Source organism: Marmota monax, unplaced genomic scaffold, assembly GCF_021218885.2.
Source record: "Marmota monax isolate L192 unplaced genomic scaffold, Marmota_monax_Labrador192_F-V1.1 WCK01_AAM20220418_F8-fsc00025, whole genome shotgun sequence".
In the NCBI taxonomy this organism is placed as follows: domain Eukaryota; kingdom Metazoa; phylum Chordata; class Mammalia; order Rodentia; family Sciuridae; genus Marmota; species Marmota monax.
In genome coordinates, this window is record NW_026691950.1 from 2,905,221 (window position 1) to 2,929,738 (window position 24,518).

At 41.4% G+C, this 24,518-nt stretch overlaps 1 protein-coding gene across 16 annotated transcripts in view; it reads right to left on the bottom strand.

The window, feature by feature from the left end:
* Apbb2 (amyloid beta precursor protein binding family B member 2) overlaps positions 1-24,518 on the bottom strand; it is a 397,355-nt gene that overhangs the window by 296,543 nt on the left and 76,294 nt on the right. Inside the window, exon 1 of one of the 16 annotated variants that reach the window (XM_058581869.1) lies at positions 17,584-17,656. The exons of the other annotated variants lie outside the window; for them this stretch is intronic. The gene's annotated coding sequence lies outside the window, so the exon portion shown is untranslated. Of the gene's footprint in view, positions 1-17,583; positions 17,657-24,518 lie in introns of those variants that run through there. 16 annotated transcript variants of the gene reach the window in all.

Here is a 24,518-nt window from a genome sequence, read left to right on the forward strand (position 1 = left end):
GCCCCAAACCAACTGTCACTAACCCAGCCTACAGCAGACAGGTTAACATGGAAGAAGTAAATTAATTTGTGACATCAGAAACCTTAAATATTGATATTTATGAAGTTTGTTCAAAGTATACACAGAGGTATTAAATGTGGAGAATTAGCATTTCACTTATAATTTTTTTTAATTATAATTGGAAAAACTAGGTAGAGTAATAAGAGATTTTTCTGTAAACTGCCTCCATATGCATGCTTTCAAAGAACATATACAGATTTTAAAACACTGTTTTCTTTTATTGGTTCTAACTATACTTACTAAAATATAATTTTATTTCTGTTGTATCTGAAACTAAGCTTAAAAACTAAGGTTGCATTTTTGTCTTATTTATTTTCATTTATAAAAGTACAGGTCAGTGACAGAATGGAAATAGGAAAGACTCGACCTTTACAACATACAGGTGGAGAACCAAGGATGTGCTCCCACCAATCAAGGTGTGTCCTTCCCTAGGTCAGGTGTGTTTATTCCTAATGAGTTTATGTCAGTTGTTCTTTTTTTTTTTTTTATTTTTTGGTATAGGTACTAGGGATTGAACCCAGGGCCTTGTGCATGCAAGGCAAGCACGTTACCAACTGAGCTATATCCCCAGCCCTATGTCAGTTGTTCTTGTACATTAATTGTACATAAACACAGTAAATTTTACATAAACATGTAAAATGTGAGTTCAGAAAAATGAATGTTTCTATGTAAATGAAGTTGAATACTTGAATGATTTGGGAAAATCTAACAAAATTGATGCACTAAATTAACTGTTATTATTTTCAGAGTACAGCAGAAATGACAAGGGACTGGAATGCAAATCATGGAAATCTAGAAGCATTCTGCAAACGAGATATTTCGCAAGTATATTAAAGATATAGCACTTTAGAGCAACCCAATCTGAAATCTTGCAGACCATGCACCCAGGTGTAGATTAGGCTTTGGCCCTGTATCAGAAATTACTCGTCACCTATATCAGAAATCAGCAAGTACATGTTTTGAATTTAAAACAAAATGTTTCAGATATGAATATAAAACTTTTTTTTTTTAACATTTCCCCACCTTAAATAACCAACCAGACAGTGGTTGAGGATCCCAGATAAGATAGCTCGTAATGTAAACATAAAATTCCCTACAGATTATTCAAGAGACTCTGGCCTTCTGGCTCTGTTACTGATATATAAATGGTAGGTGATAAAACAGGGAAATACAATGCATGGTGAGATTCACTCCAACCACAAAAAGAATAAGGAGTCCAGAAAAAGATTCTAACCAAATAAAGAAAATAAACAATTTGGTAAATTGCAAGCTTATGTCTCTTTCTTAGTAACATTATATTCACTGCTGACTCCTGCAGAGAATGTATTTTTTAGCAGTTAACAGCATTAACCAAATTACAACAAAGCCCTCGGGGGTAAGCTCAGCTACAATAGACAGAATGCACCATTTTTCCTGGCAGAGCCCAAAGGTTAAAAAACAAAAAGCAGAATCTCAAAGTAATATATAAAAAGTCCCTTATAAGATACTGCAAGACATTTTCTATTACAACAAAAAATATTGTTGATGTTAAGCCATAAACCAAACTAATCCAAAGCAAAGGATTTAGTTTAATTCTGAATTTAAGACTTTCTGTAGCTTATCCACATTAGCCCATTATTTAGGATTAAAGTTTTAATTTAGTGTTAAAAAAAAATAAGCCAACAAATGAAAAATATAATGGTGAGATGAGGGAAATTAACACACGAAGATTCATTTCACAAAGCATTCTGGGTTGACAAAAACTAAAATCATAGGAAAAAAATGTTTTAAGAATGTTATTAGCAGTTCATTGAAACAATCTGAACAAAGACTTATTTGTAACTGTCACTTGAGAGCATTGGAACTTAGTTGAATTAATATAAAATTTCACTGTCATACTGCACAAATGCAACAGAATGGAAATAACATGCAGTACAATACACACACACATATATAAGGGCTAAAGATGTATCACAGCAGTAAAGCACTTCCTAGCATGCATGACGTCCTGGGTTCAATCCCCAGTAGCTAACACACACAAAGAGTAACTATGAAAAGCCCAACTAGGCAGTAGAGGAACACTGGGTGGTGGTTCTGGCTTTGCCAATAATTAGCACCAGGGTCCTATAGAAGTGACTTGCCTTCATTTGCATCCCCACTGGAGAACTTAAGAAGTCAGTTTAGGTATACACCACAGGTGCTATGTGCCCAAAGATTCTCCTGCCCTACATTAAAACTCACGGCTAATATAGAACTGATGTGTTCCCAGGCAGTGAAAGGTGGGATGCACACATGAGATCTAATCCTGTGAACAGATTTAGACCCTCACTGACTCTGCTGATACTTATTTTGGTTATGAAACAAAGAAAAAAAGGCGGGGGGTCATGCAGGCTAGAAAGCAGGGTCAAGGACACCAAAATTTTACAACTCCTAACTGCAAAATTCAATACAATGTTTAATAATATTTTACCTTAAAATAGTTTTTTACCCTAAGTTTTTAATTAATAAAAACTTATTTTTAAAAACAGGAAGACTGATCTAAACTGAGACCAAGGGGTTCACAGTGGTTATTTGAAGATTGTTTTACTGGCACCTTCATCTTTGCGTACAAAATGTTACATTCTTTGTCTCTGAATGAACACTTGACAAGGCAGTGATGAAGAACACTCACTGGAGCTGTAGCCTGGGGCCAGGTCCCACTTACCAGCTGTCTGCCCTGGCAAGTTCCGTTTCCTCATCTGTAAAATTAGTAGAAGATGGTTTTAACCCTCATGTGTTTGTGGAGGGTTAATATGTACAAAGCACCAAGAACAATGTCCCTGGCACACAGAGGGACCTAGGTAAGAAGTTGCTAAACAACTTCATGATTAACTAAAGATAGATGTTTAATAATATACCAAATGAAGTCATAAAGATAAGACCTCCAAAAAACCTCACATAGCAGTACCAACATTAAGTAGTTAAAATATTACAGGTTGAACATCCCTTCCTAAACTGAAGAGTACAGATTTAACCATGATATTCAAAAAAGTATTGAATTTGGTGCCGTTCAGATGTTGGATTTTTGGATTAGGCATGGTCAACTGATAAAGTCTATGCAAATATTCCAAAATAAAAAAAAAAAAACTTCAAAATATGAAATACTTCTAATCCTAAGCATTTCAGATAAGAGATAATCAACCTGTAGAACAGTAAGGTAATTCCAAGTGTTTTATATCACAGTAACTTCGTTTAACTATTTTCCCAGACTCCAAACCTTCATCAGTCTATTCTAGTAGATTAATCTTCCTAAAGCAATACTGACTTTAAGTCATTTCCTACCAAGAACCTTTAAAGACTACACAGTCTGCTGGATAAGCTTCAAACCCAACAACTGAGTTCCATCCCCACCCAGACTAAAGTGGGCTTCTTGTAACCTGTATTTTGCAGTGCTTAGAACAGTTTGTAATTCTAAATTTGAGAGATGATTTGATTAATATCTTTCTCTCCCATGAGAAGAAACCCAGATCTGTGTTTTACCCACCATCCAAGTGCCACCAGGTGTCAGAGTGCATGTGTCACTGCAGATGCCCCAGTGTCAGTGGGATGACTGAATCTTCCATCTTCTCATCTTCCATCAAGGCTCAAACCACTGAATATCTGTAACACTTCAGTTTGCAAAACTCTTTGCACAAATTTTCTCATGTGAGCCTCATAATGACTCTTTGGGGACAGCACAGAAGATGAGAAAACCAAAGCCCTCAAGTTCACTGAGTCACCCAGGTCACATTCTCAGGAAGTGACAAAGAACCAAGTGTGTTAACTTCCAGTCTGGGGCTCCTTCCAGAATATCCTGTTGTCTGTGTCAACTCCAATACCCTAGGGCCTCAGCCTTGCCTTCTATTTTCTAGCTTCTACGGTTTTTACTTTCCTTTTCTATCCACATATCTCTTTTCCCACTTTTCATTCATTAAACAAATACTTATTAGGGACTGTGACTACTCAGCAAATCCTCCCCGCTCCTTCAAGGTCCACCACTAGTTTGTGTATGTGCCACTCCCACTGTAGGGACAGTCATTTAGTCACTCAACAAAAAGACTTCTGTTGGGTGGACATTTGTCATTTCAGTACAAATGTCAATACCTGCTAAGTACCACGTATGATTTGGATGTGGTTATCTCTAAAGGGGTCACATGTCGGAAGCTTGGTTCTCAGGCAATGCTGGGACGTGGCATGGACCTTTAAGAGGTGGGATCTGATGGGAGGCTGTTAGGGCATCAGGGATGCTGCCCTCAGAAGGGAATTAAGGTGGATTTCATGGGACCCTGAGTTGAACAAGAACAAGTTAAATTTTTTTCTTCTTTTTAATTTTTTAAAATTTTTAGTTATACATGATGGTAGAATGTATTTTGACCTATTGTACATACATGGAGTATAATTTCCCACTCTTGTGGTTGTGCATGATGTGGAGTTACACTGTGTATTTGTATATGAACATATACAAATCAATACAATATACATATACAAATGAATCAGAAAGCTATGTCCAATTCATTCTGCTGTCTTTCCCATTCCCACCCCCCTTCCTTTACCTTCCATTCCTCCCTGTCCAATCTGGTGAATCTCCACTCCTCCCTCCCTCCCAACCCTTGATTCTGGCTTGGCTTTCTGCTGTGCCAGGGGACCTCTCCCTCACACATGCTACTGCCATTGTGATCTGACATGAGGTGAGGACCAGAGCAAAGCCAAAGCTGGCACCATACCCTTGAACATTCAGAACGGAGCTAAATTAATTTTTCTTCTTTATAAAATTACCCAACCTCAGATTTTTCTTTATAGACTAATAACAGTGCCATAATGTGTGAGATTTCAATGGAAACTGAACAGTTAGGACACTGTACCCAGTGGTCTGAAGCATCTAGAAAAGAATAACAATCTCAATTAACCTCCTTTAAAAAGCAATAAGACTGCTGCCATTCACACAACTTCAGATGTTCCAAGTACCTCAGTAGAGAAATAAAGCAAGCACTAATACCACCACAATAATGTAAATCATATAAATTTATATATCAATTTTTAAAAGAATATACTCAATATTTGTGCCATCATTAAAAAATAAATTCATATAATAACATCCACAGATAAATTATCCCTAGATATGCATCAGGTCTATTAAACTTAACAGTCCTTCTCAAACTTGTTAGCTTAAAGGACACACAATTAAAATGGAAACAAGAGATTTGGAGACCTCATGCCTCTGAATTATCAGCACAAACTCCAAATACATCAGCCATAAACCTGCAATAATCCTCATGAAATATGTGCATCAATTAAATGTTGGTGAGAGAAACCTAATGCAGAATAACTGCCATATTAACGCTCCCTGAAGATAAATCACTGAGACTTTAAACAAGTGAAAATCGATTCTGTGAATATTTAACACAGCTGACTTTATTTACAATTTCGTCTAACAGACACGTCATAGCATGAAAAAGAACTAGAAAGGGTTAAGAATGCTAGATCACATTAGAGAATTCACAAGTTAAGGAAGACAGCTGCCTGGGACCCTTTCAGAAATGGAAGATTGGAAATGACAATCTTTTAAAGCCTCAGGGAAAGTATACAAAACAGTATTGGACAACAGGTTAACTCGTTACATAATTTAATTGAAACAATACCTACCTAGTCCTGTTTCACCCCTAAATCCCAATGCTGACCGTCTGAGGCCAATCTCATATAGGACAAAAAGGGAAGTTGTGAGAACAAAATTTCTCTTGGAACTGACAGAACCTGGGAAATCATCTGTAGGGTGAGGAATTTCCATCAGTACACAGCAGCCATGGGTTTCCCCCCTCATGCTGCGCTTCAGGATCACAGCTGCTTTTATACACTGCGGATCCTGTGGTCCTGGAATAAGCCAAGGTACCACGCAATGGGGTCTTTAGGGGAGAGTTAAACTTCCCGAAATGACCAGACAGACCCAACTTCCAGTAGCCCAGATATACCTGCCCAAGGTCTCCCGATCACTCCACCTTGATCGTTTTACAAGAGAGTGACCTGTGAGTCCTGCAGAGAAGCCAAGGCCATCCCCAGATGCCTCCCAGGCAAAGCTCCCCATGAATGGAATCTGAAGCTTCCTCTCTGAGCAGCTTAATTCCACTTCTTGTTACCCACCTCTGTGAACTCAAGTGGAGGGGAAGAAATCCTTGAAAGAAAAAGTGCCTCTGGGGGCCTAAACATGGATGCCTGAGGCATTCCGGATCCTGGGGCCTAAACACGGACACTTGAGGCACTTCCAGGTCCTAGAGCCTAAACATGGATGCCTGAGGAACTTCCAGATTGGTGTGTGTGTGTGTGTGTGGGGGGGGGGGGGGGGCCTAAACATGGACGTGCACTGGAGGAACTTCTGGATCCAGGGGCCTAAACATGGATGCCTGATACACTTCCGGATCCAGGGGCTTAAACATGGACATGCGCCTGAGAAACTTCCGGATGCTGCGGCCTAAACATGGATGCCTGAGGCACTTACAGATCAAAGGGCCCAAAGATGGACATGCACCTGAGGAACTTCTGGATCCGGGAGCCTAAACAAACTTCCAGATGCTACAGCCTAAACATGGACGTGCACCTGAGGAACTTCCAGATCCAGGGGCCTAAACATGGACCTAGAGTCTCAACATGGACGCGCACCAAAGGAACTTTCGGAACCTAGAGCCTAAACATGGACGTGCAACTAAGGGACTGGATCCGGGGGCCTAAACATGGACGTGCGCCTAAGGAACTTCCAGATGCTATGGCCTAAACATGGAGGACTGAGGAACTTCCGGATCTGAGAGCCCAAAGATGGACGTGCACCTGAGGAACTTCCAGATCTGGGGCCTAAAAATGGCCGTGCACCTGAGGAACTTCCGGATCCGGGGGCCTAAACATGGATGCCTGAGGCATTCCGGATCCTGGGGCCTAAACATGGACACCTGAGGCACTTCCAGGTCCTTGAGACTAAACATGGATGCCTGAGGAACTTCCGGATCCGGGGGCCTAAACATGGACGTGCACCTGAGGAACTTCTGGATCCAGGGGTCTAAACATGGACACCTGAAGCGCTTCCAGATCCAGGGGCTTAAACACGGTCATGCTCCTGAGGAACTTCCGGATGCTGCGGCCTAAACATGGACGCCTGAGGCACTTCCAGATCAGAGGGCTCAAAGATAGACGTGCATCTGAGGAACGACCAGATCTGGGGGCCTAAACATTGACGTGTACCTGAGGAACTTCCGGATTCGGGGGCCTAAACATGGACGTGCACCTGAGGAATTTCCGGATCCTAGAGCCTAAACATGAAAGTGCACCTGAGGCACTTCCAGATGCTACGGCCTAAACATGGATGTGCGCCTGAGGAACTTCCAGATCCAGAGGCCTAAACATGGATGTCTGAGGAACTTTTGGATCCGGGGGCCTAAACATGGACGCTTGAGGCACTTCCGGATCCGAGGGCCTAAACATGGATGTATCCCTGGAACTTCTGGGTCCTTGTGCCTATAAAGGGCAGGGTGTGACTCTCAGAAGGGACGTGGCCCATGAAGGGGAGCTGAGTATGGGGCCTGTTGGGGGGCAGACTGAGCTGTGGCACCCTGAACTTGAATGTGATGGTGGCCTCACTTCCCGGCCTTCCCCTGGGTGTCACTTCCTCCCCTTCCGTCATCCTGGGCGAGCACAGGTCAGGACACCAGACGCTACTGAGAGTGACATCTTCTGGATGGGCGGCTGGGGACTTTGCCTCTGTCCCCAGGCCTCAGACATGGGAGGGATGATCCCTCCCAGAGACAGAAAATAACCCCACACTGCCCAACACTTATTTTTAAGCTTTGGATTCTGAAATTTTCCTGCTGCCACCTTCTTTGTGAAGCCAGTTTTTCAACAGAGATAATATTCCAGGGAAAAAAAAAAAAAACAACAACAACATGGAGTCAGTCAAACCAAGCTGACACATCTGGTCCTCCAAGAGAAATGTGGATTGGAAGGAGAACAGCCATTCTCAACTGGCGAAATAGTGAAGTTCCCTTGTCCTTATTTTGTGTAAACAAAATAAATAATCTGAAGTTAACTCATCAAATTATTTTTGATGAGTGCTTGGCTCATAGGAAAACTGATTCTGTTTTATGGAATGAACTGTTACCTGATTTTAAAATTAAAAATGAAGCCAATTAGGATTGTTAAAAGAAAAAGTGCCTTTCATCTCACAAGAAACAATCACATTTGGTCAGGTGAATTCTGAGTTAATAGAAGAGATGTGCTCTTCAATAGGCATCCTCATCAGAAGAGGAGGACATCAGTGTTCAAATTTAATTCTACCATTTACATTAATTTTTTTCAGATTTATTAAGATCTTTTTTATTTTATTGATTGATTCATTGTTTGTAGTTGTAGATGAACAGAATGCCTTTATTTCATTTGTTTATTTTTATGTGCTGCTGAGGATCGAACCCAGTGCCTCATGCATAGTAGGCAAGCATCCTGCCCCTGAGCCAAAGTCCTGAGCCCCAGCCCCTAGATTTAATAAGGTTTTATAGAAACAGCATACCTAACACCTCCTTTGATTGTGACACTGCGCAGATATCCACATTAGTCAGCGTGGGCAGGCACAAGGAGCTTTTTTCTAAAGGTTTTCACAGAGACCCGGAGAGGAGTCTAGGAAAACTAAAATTCCAGGGTCCTTTTGTTGCACTCCACTCTTCCAAGTGCCTTTTGTGATCTTCGGCTCCCTTGCCTTGGAAGACTGGGATGATGAGACAAGATGAAACTTGAGTCTGTAGATTATACTTTACTGTAACTCCTGGTTTTAAGATACACAAAGGAGGACATTGAAACATGGCTAAAATTGTTTCTAGATGTAAATTATCTGCAGTGTGTGTGTGTGTGTGTGTGTGTGTATATATGTGTGTACATGTGTTTGTAACCTCATTTTCTTTATTCATGTAAGTAAATACTAGATACATTTCCTTTTAGGTCAAATATTTCTTCCCTTATGACTCCGTGACTAATCCCCTATAACCCTAATGTTCTCTTACTCATTCCTAAAGAATTCAGTATATCATCCTGTTAGGAGGAAAAGAGCTAAAACTTGCTTTGGAGGGGTCGGCATAACATACTTCAGCAGGAAGTTAACGTTACTGGGCAAAGTAAAAGTCCAACAACCCTGAAACTGAAAAGGGGAGGTGAGAAGTACCTGAGCTTCATCCTAAGAAGGTTGTGGAAAAGTTTCCCAAAGTTTCTTCCATTCCTAGCAACCTGCATCTCTGGGATGAACATGGGATCCGATCCTCAGCAGAGTGGAAGAGCATCAACATCCAGAGCTATCACTATGAACTCCAAGTTCAGGCCAATTAGGCTTCCACTACCACCATCCTATCAAGACTGGCTGTTAAGGTCAACAGTGACCCCCATTTTTCCAACATCAACAGTCAACCTGAATCCTCACCATACTGGACATACTTCCAAGTGCCTTTTGTGATCTTTGGCTTAAAATACATTCACTGCAGGCTTTAGAAGAACCCCCCTTTGAGTTTTCTTTCTACCTCAGTGACTCCCCCTTCTCAGGTCTTCCTAAGGACCTTGGAGATTCCCTCTTATCTTCCCCAACCTCTAGACTAAGTCATGCCATTGAGCTCAGTTCTCAACACTGATTAATTATACAGGGGACACAGACACCCACAAAAAGGAAAGATATCTCATGTCAATCAGAAGAATCAGTATTGTTAAAATGACCATACTAGCTGGCCACGGTGGTGCACACCTGTCATTCCAGCTATTTGAGAGGCTGTGACAGGAGGATTCAAAGTTCCAGGGTAGCCTGGGCAACTTAATGAGACCTTGTCTCAAAATAAAAATTTAAAAAGAGCTGGGGATTTGGCTCAGTGATAAAATGTTTGCATAGCATGTGCAAGGCCCTGGTTTCATTCCCTAGTACCAAAAGAAAGAAACAAACAAAACAAAACAAAAGGAATGACTATACTACCCAAAGCAATCTATGGATTCAATTCAATTGCCATCAAAATATCAAGGATTTTCTTCACAAAAATAGCAAAAAAAAAAAAAAAAATCCTAAGATTCATATGGAACTACAAAAGATCCAATATAGCCTAAGCAGTCCTGAGCATGAAGAAAAATACTGGTGGCATTACAATCCCTCACTTCAAAACATACAAAGCTAGAATAACTAAAACAGCATGACACTGGCATAAAAACATACACTTTGACTAGCGGACCAGAATAGGGAAGCCAGAAATTAATCCACGACCATACATTCAAGTAGATTTTTGATAAAGACACTAACAACATACAATGGAGAAAAGACAGTGTCTTCAATAAAGGGTGCTGGCAATACTGGATATTCATATGCAGAAGAATGAAACTAGATCCTGTCCTCTCACTGTATACAAAAATCAACACAAAATGGGTCAGAGATCTCAATGTGAAACCTGAAACTGAAATTACTGCAGGGGAAACACTTCAAGACATTGGTGCAGGCGATGATTTCTCAGATGGGACCCCTAAGGAGCAGGCAACAATAGTGAAAACAGACAAATGGGATTTCATCAGACTAAGAAGTTCCTGCACAGCAAATGAAATAACCGAATTAAGAGACAATGGAAGAATATATTTGCAAACTATCATCCAACATGGGGCTGATATCCAAAATACATAAGGAACTTGAAAAGCTATACACAAACAAATAAAATAAAATAAAATAAAAATTCCTAATCTTAAAAAACAGGCTAAAGAACAGACAAATTTCAAAAGAAGACACATCAGTGGTCAACAAGCACATGAAAAAAAAAATGAAAACTTTCACCAATTACCAAAGAAACGCAAGTCAAAACCACAAGGAGAGATCATCTCGCCCCAAAAGACAAAAAACAACAAAGGCCAGTGAGGACGCAGAGAAAGGGGGCCTCTTACACACTGTGGGTGGGAATGTCAATGAAAACAAGAGATGGCGCCAAAAACTAAATATAGAACTACCAGATGACCCTGCAACCCCACTACTGGATACATATTCAAAGGAGATGAAATCATTATACCAAAAAGATTCTTGCCCTCCCATGTTTACTGCGGCACTATTCAGCCTAGCTAAATACAAAATCCACCCAGATGCCCTTCAAGGGATGAATGCACAAAGAAAACGTGGTATATTCACACAATGGAACATTATTCAGCCAGAAAAAAGAACGAAATCCTGCCTTTTGCGGTAACATGGATGGAACTGGAGATCACTATGTTAAGTGAGAGAAGACAGATACAGGAAGGCAATATCAAGGCTCTCACTCATCTGTGGGGACAGTACATCAATCCCGTAGTAAAACAGAATGGAACCGTGGTCACTAGAGACGGGGAAGGGCAGGGGGTGAGGGATGGGGTGAAGTTCAGTAAGGGGCACCAAAACACAACGGAGGAATCACTTCCAGTTTGTCCTTAGCCCAACAGGATAACTGTCAGTTAAAACAGCCTATGATACACTTCAAGATGACCAGACAGGAGGAGTACGAAATTCCCAATTCATAAAAACGATTAATGGCTAAAGAGATGGAAATGCTTATTATCCTTATTTTGTTATTACACACTGTAGATGTTTATGAATTATCAAAATGTACTGATGAGGATGTACAAGTATTGTCTTAATAAAAAGTTCACACACACACACACACACACACACACACGTTTCCTACTTGCTGTGGGTTGAACTGAATCCCCCCAAAACTCATATAGTGAAGTCTTAACCCCTCAGAATATGACCTTATTCAGAAATGGGGTTTTACAGATGTAATTAGTTAAGATGTATCATTTGGGTGGATCCTAACCCAGTCTGACTAATTTCCTGATAAATGGGGAGATCTGGACATAGGCCCACAGGTAGGGAGAACACCAGAACACTTTGCATTCAGCACTGGGAAGTGATTTAAAATATATATTTCCATGCCATATAGTTGGCTACATATTTAGATCCAAATGAAACAGATCCCTATGTGGTCACAGTACCTCACACCAATCCAATCAAGAATGTGTGACATCCAGCTCTAAAGCAACAATGCTGAGGCTGGGGGGTTGTGTATGTTGGGTTTCTAGAATCACTTTCATCTCTAAGAGAAAAATGTAAAGTCATGTTTGACACCAAAAACAACAACAGAATCATCCCCAAACTGGAACTATTTTTGCCTTACTGATCTGTAACCACTCTACAAATACTCTAAGACAAATGGATTCAGAACACGGCCTATGTGTTTACAGGACAGGAATGTCTTACATAGATGTACCCAAAATGTTTTATAACCATAAATATGAATCACAGAGTCTTCCCAGGCGGACCTATCTCATTTCATCAGGCTTCTGAAGTTACATCTTTCACTAAATCAGCCTCCGGGCACAAATGCAATAAGATAACATTAATTAAAATGCATAAAGCCATCCAGGAATGGCAAGGAGTATACAACATTTTTTTTTTCCAAGAGCAGAAATTGAACTAAAAATAGTAATTGTTATTTTGCCAGAGTAAAAAGCTTGGTCTTACCTACTGCCCGAAGCTACAATTCTCCCAGACTTTCTCAGAGGCAGGATAATAATTAGTATGTTATTCACTCGCCTGGTATGCATCTAACTTTGCAGGGCTGTGTGTGCATGCTCACTCTGCACCCACGTGCTTCAGTTCTCTGATACCAGTTTGCCATTAAGCAAACTCCAAGAAGTTCCCAAGTAGAATGTGTTAACCCTTCCGTGACACCAACAATGAAGACTTCAGTAATTCTAAAGAGACCCCCATTATTATCACTGTTGAAATTCAGATCTCCACTTCATTTGGAAATGAATTACTGCAGACCCTAAATAAATCACCATCTTACTATTATTATTAACCAGAATTGCCTTAGTGCTGACATGATCTCCCTGGGTCACAGAACCCCATCAGGTAGGTACTGACTGAGAAACATGCATACTTCCATTGAGGGGATGATGGAGATAGCACTGTGGCCAGAACTGGACTCCAAATCCCATGCATGTGATGGCATCCTGTAGTTCTTTGAGACTTACAAATGTAAACAAATGCTTCAAGTACACAGAAATGAAGAAGCCCATTTTACCACGAAAACTCACAGCCTCTGCACATGCCAGAGAATCACAGGTATCATCAATGTGAGAGCACTGTTTTATATTTTGCCTTTTCGCTAAAGATTATTTCAAGTATTAGCATCCAAATAGCCACAGCATAGAAATGAAATCAGGTCAGAGATGTGCTTCAACTAGAATCTTTTCCTGGTGAAGTGCAGACGTGATAATACAAAACAAATCTCAGGTAATAACGAGCATCAGTTCATCACTTTCCAAATCTACAAATGTAACACCTATCAAAATGGCGGGATTTGAGGTGATTTTCTAAAATTACTTTTTCATACTGTTACATATTGTTGTGCTTTCTACTAAAACCCATACCATTCTAATAACATGAAAAAAGATAACATGGATCTTTTGAGAGAAACAAATAAGAGGAACATGCAATTGTACAAATAGGCTATTATTACCTACAAAATATATATCCAAACGACTCATCAAAGTTCAGAGCCTACATACTTTAAATCATACACAGATAGAATATAACTGAGTTTAACAACCATACACTAGAGGTCAAAATAGGTTTTATATCTCTCACATCCAAAGAATGAGACCCACAGAAAACAGAGGGTAAGAGTGGAGCTCCCACAAGAGACAGGGGTCCTACAAGAGTTACCACTTAAAAGCTACTGTCTGGGGTTTGTATGATGTTGCTGGCTGGTGACTTTCAGGGAAGGGGGTTTCTGTATCCAATCAGAGAGAAACACTCGGTGATTATGCACCCCACCACCACCCAATCAGGATATTGACCATATGCTATTCACACTCTGATCACATGGTTGATCATATGCTGGTCACATGATTCATCATGTGTCACTTCTCTTCAGGGACAGGCTCAGGCACATGCCTTCAAGCGCCAATGAAGTTACTGATCACAGGTGCACAGAATCTGCCCCTTATTGAGGTCCCGCACCAGCTGCCTATCACGTCTCAGGCTCCTGCTCTCAGTATGAGCCAAGCCACCAGGTACCATCCATGTCACTCTGAACAAGTTATTCAGTCCCTCAGAGATCCCCATCTCCTCACTTGCAAAAAGAGAATACTGTAATAGTACCTATTTAACATGGTCACTGTAGGAATCAACAGAAAAACATATGCATTTATACATTCCCGTACACATTCATAAACTGCAAGAGTTAAGAGATTATTAACAATCAATATTTCTTAAATCTAAACAGAAAGATCCTTAAGTAGATAATACTCTCATTCATTTTTATGACATGAAATCATCTGTTTGCATCTTCGCTTCTTTTATATCCAAATCCTATAGCAAAGGCAGAGTACAAATGGATCTTCATGTTTGTATATGTGTACATTTCTAAATGATATCCCCCACAGAGTAAAAGCCATTACTCTTTAATTCCTTCCAATATATATTCATGCAAAGGAGTTTAGACTTTACATTACAGCCAGTTTTAAATTAGAGTCCCATTCAATTTATATTAAAGTGTCTTTAGTAAATTAGGATAGGAGCTTTTAAGTACATAGCTTTATATTTTAGGGGAATATTCAGAGGCTCACTTGTAGAAATTTCTAGAAAATCTAGAGACAGAAAAACCAATTACAGCCAATTAGCAAGCTTCGTCATCATTAAAGTTGAGGGAGAAAAAATAAAAAGACATCTGGGGAAGGAAAAAAGAGAAAACAGATTCTAGACCCATTTCAGAAGATTGGCCATTCCTGTTACAATCTATCCAGGTAAAGTCAAAGAAAAGAATCTTAAAGAGCTGAAGGTCTCCAGAATGTTTGTATTCCCCCCAATTTACGTTGAAATATGAACCCTCAATGCAACAGTAATAGGGGGTGGGGCTGTGGGGGTGATGAGGTCATGAGAGTGAAGCCCTCATGAATAGGATTAGTGTCTTTATAAAAAAATATCCGATCCAGGTGCAGTGGCACACACCTGTAATCCCAGTGGCTCGGGAGGCTGATGCAGGAGGATCAAGGGTTCAAAGCCAGTCTCAGCAAAAGTGAGGAGCTAAGCAACTCAGTGAGACCCTGTCTCTGAATAAAATACAAAGCAGGGCTGGGGATGTGGCTCAGTGGTCAAGTACCCTGAGTTCAATCCCCGGTACCCACTTCCCCCAAAAAAATTCTGAGAGCACTTTTGCCACATGAAGACATAGCAAGAAGATGGAAGATGGCCATCCATGAACTAGAAACCAGGGTCACAGTCTGCCACAATCTTGAGAAGCAAGTGTTACCACCCAGTGACTATGTCACCCAGGCTTTGGCATTTTGCCTCCAGAAGACTAAACAGGTTACTGGCTAAGGAACTAGGCTTAAACTTAAAAAAACAAACAAAAACAACAACAACAAAAACCTACTTGAGCTCTAGTCTCAAGTCTAACTACATTATAAACTAAAGCCGTTTAACATCAATATTCTTTTCTGGATAGCCAGAGCATATCATTTAAATAATCTTTTTTTTTTTTTTGTCCACCAACTATCTTAACATATTTAAGGAAACGATGACAAAGACTTGGGGAGAAGAAGAAACAGGAGTCACTACACACTGCACGACAGGCCCTCTCAGGCTGTCCCAGGTCTTCTCCCACAAGGCTCACAGCAACCCTTTAAGGTCAGAATTACTGTCTCCTGTCTGTAGATGAAGCCAACTGAGGTGCACGAAGATTAGGTGGCCCGTCCCTGGTCACAGTTAACAGCAGGGCTAGGATTTGCAGCGAGGACTGCAGAGCACCAACACCTCAGTGGACCATAAGCTCTCCAGATGTAAACCCCAGACTCTCCCAGGGCTATTTCCACCAGCCAGCTTCACCGGCTCCTGCTGGTCTCTGCATCATTACTTCTGCTGGTCTCCTAGGACCTGGCTGGTTGTAGGACTGCTGCTGCAACTACCAAAAATACAGCCCAGCCTGAGGCAGGGTGCAGGAATATGAGGAGGGAGGGAGCCAGAGAGAGCACGACCCAGGCGTGCACATGAAGGTGCAGGTATCTGTGTGTGATGAGTGACAGAGTGACACAAATAAAAACAGGAGAACTAACTACTCTAAGGGGAGCAAAGGGAAAGAAAGCCACAACATCAGAGCACTGTACACATTTCTTTTCTGATGGACATCAGATACGTGTCTAGCACGTTAGTTCCTACTTTGGGGATATTTGTATATTTGAAATATTTTGCTGAGAGAAATACGTAGATGGACAGATCCCGCCACAGACATATAAATAAACACATCTGAAAGGTTATCCAAACAGCTGACTGTTAACCATGAGATCCCTAAGGAGCAGGAAGAGAGAAGGGGGCCTTCGTACTGAATGCAAAAACAATTCTATATATTGAGAAATAAATAATAGAAAACCTAAGATATTCTCATAAGTTTTCAGTGGTAATTACTACAGTTTAATGAAAAGATACGATTTACTTGTAGATCTGACCCAGCTGACCACATCTTTGTCTTGAAATACATCTTCGCTTGGTTTCGAAGACATTATGCACCCACCCCAGTGGCCACAGTGGCTCAAGTCTCCTTCACTGGCTCTTCTTCATCTCCCCCATCAACCCCAGCAGGGCTCTTGGGTGGGGTCTCCACCTTCTTCCTCCTATGGAGAGCACCCTGCTCCTGAACCGAGAGCCCTGACTCAGTCCCTCTCTACTGAGCTCCAGACCCACAGACCAACCAGATGGTCAGCATCTCGAGTGCTGAGGTCTAAGGCCGAACTCCCCCTTGATCCATCTCAACTCAGCAGCCTCCCACTTCACCTGTTTGACTAAAATCCTCGGGATCCTCCTTGGCTCTTCCCCACCACACTCCACATCCATCAACAAATCTCCTGGGCTCCACTCTGAAAATATACTCTGCACCCATCCCATCCTCCCACACCCATGGCTACCACCCTTGCACACATCCCCTCATCTCTCAAGTCTTCAATGGCTTCCCTGCTGCCGGCACCCTCTTCTCACCATAGCAGCCAAGTGACCCTTGTAAAATGTAAATCTGTCACCCTTGGATGGAACCCTCTGATGGCTTCTCATCTTAATTTAGGTCCAAGCCAAAGCGTCTCAGTGGCCTCACCAGCCCTGCCCGCTGTGTGGCCACCTTCCCCGGCCCTTCTACCTTTTTGAGCAGGCTCCATCTACTTACTCCTCTTTCCCTCTCTCACCCCATGGAATGAGATCCTCCAGCTCCTCCACTACCTCTGCCTGAAGCACCGGCCCTGGAACCCCAGAGGGGTCCTCCCTCACCTCCTACAACTCCTGGCTCAAACACCGCCTTCTCAGTGAAGCCTGCTCCAACCCCTTCCCCATTTAAAATAGGTCCTCTCTTCCCAGTCCACCTGCCCCACCAATCCCACCCCATTTCTCTGCACAGCACTCCATACATGGTACTTCATACTATCAATCATGCAAACTGTACAAAAACTCAGATCTTGACTGTTGGCACCTACGTGGCCCTCAGGAAATAAATGCTGGATGGATAAGTGGATAACCTCTGTCCAGCCACTTCTGATCACCAACTCACTGAAAAAAAAAAAAAAAAAACAACCATGGGGTCAATGTGGCTCAGTTGTAGAGCACTTGCCTAGCACGTGTGAGGCCCTCGGTTCGTGTGAGGCCCTCGGTTCGATCCCCAACACTAGGAAGAAAACAAAAACAAAAGTAATTCATGATCATCATTATGTTGTCCCTGCACTGAACTTCCCAGAACAATTTCTAATTAAGCACGTCCCCAAAAGCCTCATGCTGGCTGGAGCTGCCCTGCAATTAAGAAAGAACTTTTTCTTTTTCCTTTCTGCAAGTTTGAGAAGACCCAGAAGCTCTAGTCCAAGTGTTAACAAGTATTTTCTTCAAATGTTGAAATTTCTAGTAATGCTTGCTTTGGTTTTTTTTTTTTTGTTTTGTTTATTTGGGGGGCGGGGAGGTGCTCTGAATCTTGTCATCAGGAAAATATTTTCCTTTCATAACCAAAAAAAAAAAAAAAAATAGTAAGTCACCCCCTTCCCTTCAAAAACAAAAAGAGGTGGAACTGTGGCTGAAATCAGCATTTGCAATCAACACTGAAATGCATGGCCCTGAGAAATCCTGAGGCCACACACCTCCCTGCCCCTCTGAACACAGCTGGCCCGGTGGCACCAGGCATGACTTTAATTCTTAATTACATGAGTTCAGAACATAGACTGATGACACTGGATAATGTGGAGATGATTAACAACAAACCAAAGCCATCTTTAATTGATCACTTAGAATTACAGGTGGTTCGCCAGATTTAAAAACAACAGCATGTTGGCGCAACATGCTGGCTTATTTTTTTTATTTTGCCTAATCAGCAATCTGTACACAGCTTGGTGCCAATGCTGGGCCCATTTTAATACTTCTTCCCTCTATTTAAACAATGTGCACTGTGTTGTTGTTTTCCCCACCTCCTATTACCAACATTCAAACAGTGAAAGAGTGGAAAAACTGAGGGTGCCGCACTTATCCAAGACCTTAAGAACCATGGACCAAGAAAACTGGGTGGGGCTCCGAACCCCTGTCTTCTAACAGTAAATACAAGAGGAATAACATTAATTAAAGTCAATATTTTTTTGAGCAGTTACTTTGGCCAAGTACTCATCTACACACTTCAAGTTAGTTTAGTCTAACTTGAAAGCCTATTATCCCTACTTAAAGGATGAAAATGCTGAGGTAGAGAGAGATCAAGAGAGTAACTGAAAGTCACACAGCAGTAAGTGGCAGGATTTAAACCCAAGACCTGTTCCCTTGTACCACTGTAGTCACTGCTAAGTATCTTTTGTATTTTTTTTTTTGCTCATATGACATTTCACTAAAGTATAAATAAATAAACCTCTGTTGATTCTTCTATACATTGGATGTGGAAAAGATCTGATTCATGCTTAATTTCTCCATATTTAATAAATACCAAAAGAGGAAGCCAGTCGATATACCAAAAAATTCAAAGTGAAATACGTGCAATCTGCTTACAAACTTATGCTGCTGATTTATCCTGTGCTGCCATCTCTTCCACTAAGGCAACACCTCTGAATTTTAACTGATGAACAATAACTAAATAATATTCTATAACAGGAACCTATAATCATTGATATTTAATTTTTAGAACTCTTACTAAAAGTGCCCATTTCTTTTGAAAGCTGATGATCTAAGCTAACAGTTGAAGATGACATGTAACCTTTAAATTTTTGTCTAGTTTTTTCATCGAGGCTTCTTATCTGTAGGTACTGCATCCCTGGAAAAGAACCCTGTGTGTTTTCATCTTGCTTTTTTGTGGTCCATGATGCTGCTGCAGTGTTCAGTACAATGAAACCAAACTGACAGGGTAGGACTGTTCTGCCATTTTTCTAGCTCTTTGAGTTGCATCTCAAATCTGGGGCTGATCGCTCCACACCTGTTGAACCTGCCTGTGAGGTTCCCACCAACCTTTCCAGCTCTGCGACCATCAGCGATTTCTTATTCACCCATTTTATTGCCTCCACTTCATCAAGACACTGCCCATGAGGACCTGTCATTGCCCCCTTCTCACTATGGATGCTCTTGAGGTCAGCCAGGACAGTGATGTACAACACCATGGCCGTATGGAAGGAGTAACAGCTGTCACGTTTCTGTTAACCTGACAAACATTATCCTTCAAGGGAAAAGATAAATGAAGTACTTAATTATTCAAATAAATGGGTGTGATTTAAATGTCTCCTAATGGCAGATTCTCTGTGCTTGCAGAGGTCCAAGCTGTACATTTCTGTGTATTAGCCACACTTTGTCCATCTGTGAATCACATTTACCATGGACTGGCAGACAGTTCTCTCTACGCCAGGGAGGCATCCAGAAATCCTACAACAGGCTAAATCATACTTTGGCCCTTCAAACAGATTGGGGGAAATTCTTTGGCATGAATAACTGTTAACCAACCCACCAGTCAAAAAGTATCTTTGCACCGGGTACAGAGGCACATACCTGTAATCCTAAGGGCTCAGGAGGCTGAGGCAGGAGGATCATGAGTTCAAAGCCAGCCTCAGCAACTTACTTACCAAGGCCCTAAGCAATTTAGCGAAACCCTATCTCTAAATGAAATATTTTAAAGGGCTGGGGATGTGACTCAGTGGTTAAGGCTCCTGGGTTCAATCCATGTTACTAAAAAAAGAAAAAACAAAAAGATATCTTTGCAATGACCTTGTGGGCCTGCAACTGAGTGAATCCAGGACACCAGCACCACCATGATGCTGAGGAGCACGGCCCAAGCTCCTGAACTCACATTCCAGATGAAAGCATAGCACTGAAGTCCAGGCACACTACAGGACAAGCTGGACAAAGCTGACATTGTGGATTAGTGATATTTCCTAAAATCAAATTCCTGGCCTGAAATTTGATCTCCTTTCTTGTATTTCATTAATTATCCTAACTCAAACAGAAACCTAAGGACTAAAGGTTATTCCAAAGCACAATTCAATCATTTTGGAAGAAACGAAAGGACTTTTTTTTTTTTTTAATAAACTTACCTCTAGAAAAAGTCCACAGTTAACATGGAGCAATTGAGCAAGTAAAATTCTATTTTATCAGTATTCTACAATAAAACACAATTTTCAGACTAATATCTTTACAGGACATTTTGAGTCTGCCACTTGTTCTCCCCTGGCTGCTAGAGAGTAGCCTGTATAATAGTACTGAGCACAGTCTCAGGACAGAATACTCAGTGATTACAGAAACACCCGATTTGTTCCAAAAGAAAACATCACAACACTAGTTACACTCTTTAAAAGGACTTCGCCCTACAGGAGAGCATAGAGATTCTGTTTAAAAAAGCAACCAGAAAAAAAAAAAATGCAAAGCAGCAACAATTACAACCAAATACAGTTAGCGCTCCCAACATGATCTTTCTCACAATGATTGACCCTCACACACTCTGCCGTGATGGGGGATTCCTGATTCTGCAGTCTAGTAGCTTTTGTGTCTTAGGAAAACATCCTCTGTGTGTGCGTGTGTGTGCGCACCTCACACTGAGTGCTTCCCCATAACCTTCCTCCAGCCCAGCATCACCATGTACTCCAGACACAAGCCCATGGGCAACCCTGGTGAGCCTCTACTTCTCCATCTGCATTTGAGAATTAGATTGCATCTACCTCATAGTGGGACTGGGCCAATTGAACAATCCATGCAGGGTATGCGTCACAGTGACAGCTTATCATGGTAAGTACTCAGCTAACATTAAGTTTCATGCTTCCTACCAGATCCTGTTACAGGTGAGAAAAAGAACTTGTTTAGGGATTGTGCTGATCAAATGTGACTCGGTATCAAACCAAACCCTATCAAACTATAACGTGCGGTAGCAAAACACACAGAGCAATTGTCATCCACATCCTCTGAAGATAATAAGAGGGTAACAATCAGAACTAAAACCACACAGTTGAATACAAAGCATATTACAAACCTCTCTCCAACAGCCCTTTTTTAAACGGCTACCTTTTTAAATACTTAAATTCTAAATAATATCCAAGTTTTTGATAAAGGACGACCGCTCTCTGTAGCACAATTACAGATTAACTAATTGGGAAGGCTTGCTCAGCCGAATGACCACTCCCACAATAGGAAATAAAGACAGGAACTAAACATCTTGATCGCTACTCTCTGGTGAGCACTTTCCTACTGCCACATTGCACCCTCCCAGTGGCATCCTAGGATCCCTAAAGATGTTTTACAGGTGGAGAAACTATGACTCAGGAAGAAAGCCATGGGACAGTCACCAACATTCGCCTGTCCCAGAGGAACAGATTCAAAACAACATGGACAAAGGGTTAGGCCACCAAGTCACTCGGCTTTGAGGATACAATCCACAGCATAAAGGGGAAAGGTGTCACAGTGTTTGAGGACATCCCAATGAAGATTTGTTTTCACCAAACTAATTCTTCCCCATAGTAGAAGTGAGCAGCATGCACAGCCACAACATGCCCCAACGGAGGTCACACCCAATTCACAATTCCAAAATAGTTTGGATGAATGTGAGCTTTGTGCAAAAGAAAGGTTCTGAAAAGACAGGAACTTGGTGTCACATCCATGAATGGCACCTATCCCTTCCCCAGTTCCTGGGCTCTGTGTCCTCCCCAAAGGGAGCTACAGGCCAGCAGCAGATTGCCCTGGAGCTAGAACATACTCCAAGGGCCTCTGTCCAGGGCATACTAAGTCTTCCTTGGAAGTATAACTGTCTTACCCAATTTGTAAGCATACAATTCAATGGTACTTAGTACATCCACACTGCTGTACAAATGTCACAACCATCTACCTCCTGGTTTTGCCTTCCCCAAATGAAATGAAAACCTGTGCCTATTCACCTGCCACTCACCATCATCCCCAAGAACTGCACTCTACTTGGTCTCTACGAATCTGACTAATCTTAGCTACTCCATGTAAGGGAGTCATACTGCATCTGTACCCCTGTGACTGGCTTATTTCATTTAGCATAATGCCAGCTCTCTCTTATTCCCAATTAGCCTCCTTGAAGAAATACAATCCTAAGTGTACATCCTTTAGATGAAATGAAAATGAATGAACAGACTGACCTTTTTCCCTTTTTACTCATTGCTCAAAGGATATAAAAGCACAAAGGAAACTTAGGAAGGAAGAAGAGAAAGTCGATAAAATCATCTATAATCCCACCAAGGAACCATGGCTATTTTCATATCTATCCAGTCTCTCCTAATCTTTGGCTTTATGCAAATAAACAGTTCACAAATATATAACATTATAACGTTCACCTGTTAACATCATATCACATTCTTTTTGGGGGGAGGGAGTACCAGGGGTTGAACTCAGGGGCACTGGACCACTGAGCCACATTCCCAGTCCTATTTTGTCTTTTATTTAGAGACAGGATCTCACATTATTGCTTAGCATCTAATGAAAATCCTGTTTTCTTTACTGAAGTAAAAATAATGCCACAAATTAACATTCTAATTAGTCTTTTTTTTAAAAAACTGGTTTTTCTTGCAATCCACATCTCAATACCAAGAGGAGAAAAAGGAGAAAAATTCAATAAAACTCCACATTTTATTTTTGTTTCTTATTTCTACTTGCAGCTCATAAAATAACAGCAGGGTCTAGAGCTAGTAAAGGAAAATGATTCAAACTGAAATAAAATTCAAGCCAGCAGGAGATGACTTTGATCAGGAGACAATGATACATAAGTCGATGGAATGCAAAACTTCCTTTATTTATTTTAGTTGAAATAACCTCAAGCCCTGGGGAAAAAAAAAGACATTTTTAGAAAATGACACTGACCCAATCGCTAAGTTGCAGAGATATGAGCTGTGGGTGTTAATTCTGTTGTGCCGCTGCTCATATATTTTCTGCTCAAATGACTGAAATATCCTGAATTTGAAGACAGGAGGTTTTTCCCTCGAAATTTTGGGACATGGAGACCCTGTCCATAGTGATGGTATCCCATGTGTTCACTGTTCATGCTAGATTTCCTGTTTCTTTAGGGAGAACACCAAGATAACAGAGTACCTCAATAGGGGGACGCAAGACCAGACAGCTCCATACTCAAAGTCAACATTACAAGAATGAGAGGAGCCTCCAAGGATTCAAAGTCCTGGGCCTCTCCCCAGCACTCCAGGCCTCTCCCACCTGTGTGGACTATTCCTTGGGTTGTTCTGTCTCCCTCCAGATCCCTCCATCCTCTTCTCAGTAGAGCCCCAAGCCCAAGAGACAGCAGCACAGGATCATCAAGCCCCTCACTTCCCTAGCCTCTGAGCCAAATGGTCTCGTCTAGTCTACCTGTAGTGACTTCATGAGGGACCTAAACGAAACACATCTCAACCAAAAGCAAAGCCAAAATTTTCAAGCGGTGATTAAGATTCCAAAACATCAACAAAAACCCCAGCGTAGTGTCAACCAATCCTAACCACAGTTCACTTTTGGTGCTCACCCTTAGTGACTCCAACAAGTAGGTCACTTTTCTCTCCCTACTCCCACTTAGATTCAGCTGACATCCAAAGCCATGTCCGTAGACCCAAAAGAAGACAGAATTAAGTTACAATTTGAACCATTCAAGCCAAAAACCACTAAGTTAAATTCTAAGTCTCAAGTGCAGAAACAACGTAAGACCGACCTGCACACAGCATGTGAGCAGAGTTCTTGACCTCTGAACACTATTATCTTCAGACTCAAATGACAGGCACTGACCAACTAGCACAGGCCTGAGGAAAACCAACGAGAGAGGCATCGGAAAGCCACTGATGGGTGAATGGGAGGTAGAGAGAGGAGATAAGCATCACGGAAAACACTCTCTTAAGTGTGCACAAAGCCAAGCCTCTGGAGCTGGCCATCCAAGACAAGCTGTCCATCAGGAAGCACCAGCTCAAAGGATACGATGCAAAAC